Source organism: Thunnus albacares, chromosome 16 (assembly GCF_914725855.1).
Source record: "Thunnus albacares chromosome 16, fThuAlb1.1, whole genome shotgun sequence".
Taxonomy (NCBI): Eukaryota; Metazoa; Chordata; class Actinopteri; order Scombriformes; family Scombridae; genus Thunnus; species Thunnus albacares.
In genome coordinates, this window is record NC_058121.1 from 1490456 (window position 1) to 1493469 (window position 3014).

The window sequence follows — 3014 nt, forward strand, 5'->3', positions numbered from 1 at the left end:
TCTGTCATTCAAAATGGCCGACATTCCTTTTATTCTCAGTGGAAAATGTAATATTTTAAGATAGTTTCAGCATTGAAATACATTTTGATAAAATTTCTAGTGAGAAATGTGCAGTTTATTTTCATAATTTTCGTTCAGTGAATGTGTATGATGTTTAGTTTGTCAGTTATTACGAAGATTTTTCCAGTCTTTCTATTGTTGCTATGGTGGTTGTTATGGACGCTGCTGTTCCTGGAACCATGTAGATGGGTGTTGTTTGAATCATCGTCTTTGCTTTGTGTAGTTTTCTGAGCTGTTATGGTATTTGTGTTATTTTATCTAACTGTTAGATGATGTTCTTTCAAAAAAAAACAGAGATTTTAGAGTGCCCTAGGGATGAATTAAATTTGATGTCCAGAATTTGATTGCGGATGCAACACACACACACACACACACACACACACACACACTTTAACACAGTTTCAAGCACTGCATATCTCCTGCCATCACTGAACACCAACCCAAAACCCCATTTCTAGAATACTACCTAAAATATCTGAAATAAACCAACATGTTTACTTTTTCTTAACATAGATCATCTAGATGCAGTGTAATTACTAGTTTGGCTGTACTAGATATTTGATACATTCAGTAGATATATTTTTTACGACTCTAGTTACAATCCTACTTTTCAGACTGGAAGAACTACAACTGTGGTGCTGATTTGTATCAAGCTGCATGGCACGGCTCTAGAGAATTAAATTTTTTAAAAAAAATACTAGTGTTGGAAGTTATGAACACTGAATTAAGAGTACACTGAGAAGTTTAAGAGGATGGTAAACACATTTGTGTTATCAGATTTTATATATGTAGTTGTTAAATGGGTGAAAATGAATTTTAACCATATTTTACCCATATCTGACAGCGCCCCCAGTTGTTGACTATACTCACACGATAGCTGAGGTCAAGAGCTCTCTATAACAGTTGGTTCCATGTCTGCAGCCCCTTTTTGTTACTAATTATAAGCCTTCAAACATGCACCAAGGTCAAGGTTCAAAGGTCAGTATCTCAAAGCAGGAGCCATGTAGAATCTTCATACTGACATATGTTACTCTCCAGGTCGGTCAAGACCTTTCCAACAATGTATTTGGCTAAACTCTATAACAAACTTTTAATTTTCTCATTTAATGGAAGCAAGACATCCCAGGCCTAGTTTCAGAGAGCACTTTGAAGGCTCAGCCTATAAAATGAAGCTTTTTGTTTGTTTGTTTGATTTTTCTTTTTCAGTGGAAATAGTGACAAAAATGTGTCACCTCCAGAGATTACAATGCTGCTGACAATCTAAGGCTTTACTACAGGCTTGGAGGAAGTCAGAATCTGTCAGAATCTGTTTTATTAGCCAATGCAAGTATAAAAAGAATGTGTCTTGGCATTTGCTCCCAAAAAACGCAACACAGAAGAATAAAAATAGACAAAAGTAAGGTAATAATAATAATAATGAAATAAAGTAATATTAAAATTAAATTGAAATCATAAAATCTATTTATAGAATGGAATGGTAATAGTTTTGAAATGGGATATAAAACTTGAAATGAAATATTGACTGTACAAAGGAATTATGGACTGTGCTATAGACAAAGAAATGAAATGTATGAAATACATGAAGGTGGCAAGAGCAACAATTAAATGTGACATGTGCATAAATAATTAAATTATGTAACAGTGGAGGTTGAAGGCAATGCATAATCTAAAGTATAAGTAATAACAGACAAACTAAACATCATATACATTCACTGAATGAAGACTATGAAAATAAAATGCACATTTCTTGCTAGAAATGTTATCAAAATGCTTTTTTCCACTGAGTATAAAAAGAACATCAACATCAACAACATTTTTTTTGTTTTCTGCTGCAATGAAAGAAACTTTAGTCAGTGATTTGACAGTCATGTGACATGGATGCAGACCAATGTAGCTGTTTCATGTTTTGTTGTGAGACTAGGGATGCATCTGCTCTCCACAGAAGTTAATGGGAAGGATTGGCATATCAACTGCACACAAAACGGGACTTTGGCGTATGCACTGCATGCAATTTAAAAGTGTAAAGTCATGTTATTTGTACACCGATTGAAGAGACCAAGTTGGTTTACCAGCTAAATTTATCTGTCTGCTGTTTGATGCTCTGGATGTAGTGGATTTATCTGAGCTTTTTTCACTTAAACTTTCTGCTGTGGTTGAAAATTAACCTATGAGAGCAGTGAGAATGAACCAAAACAATAAAGTTAGTTGCTGGAAAACTAAAATAATGAACAGAAAGATGCTAAAAAGCGCCATAGAATTGAGGTCAACTGGAGAGTTGGTGATAATTCTCTGTGGGTTCACCACTTCCAGAGATATTTATCACATTACATACAGTCATTTGATTTATTGTTATTATAAAACTATTCACAAGAGCAGCTTTAAAATTTAAAACCAATTTTTCAAATGCTTTTCAGTTATACTTTGTCAATGGCCATCACTACCCATATCTTCAGTAAACTCATGATTCCTTCCATACTCATCTATCTATTGGACATTATTTGCACTGGTGCTAATGGATCAGTGAGCTGATCTTGTCCTCAGCTCTGTGGTATTATACAAAGCAGATGGTAGGTTTAACTGACTAAGACATGGTATAGTGGTGTATTGTTAAGGCCGCAGAGAAGGCTTACATTCTAATGCACAGAGAAAGGAGATTGTGGGGATCCGGATAGTTCATAAACCGGCCAAATGCATGGCTGTCTGGTGTCTTGACCTGACCTCTGAGCTGTGTGGGGAGCATGAAATCCTGTGCTCTGAAGTGACCTCTGAGTAATCCTCTGCTCTGAAAGGCCTGGGCATCTCTTTACCAGAGTCCACTCCAGTCCTGCCTTCCATCAAAGCTTCCATCCATGGCAGGTGCCTGGAAAAACAGCCACCTGAAAAAAGTGCACCCCTATCCCTCCCGGTGTCAGAGGAGCTCTGTTCTAAAAGCAGGCCTCACTTTAATTCTACTT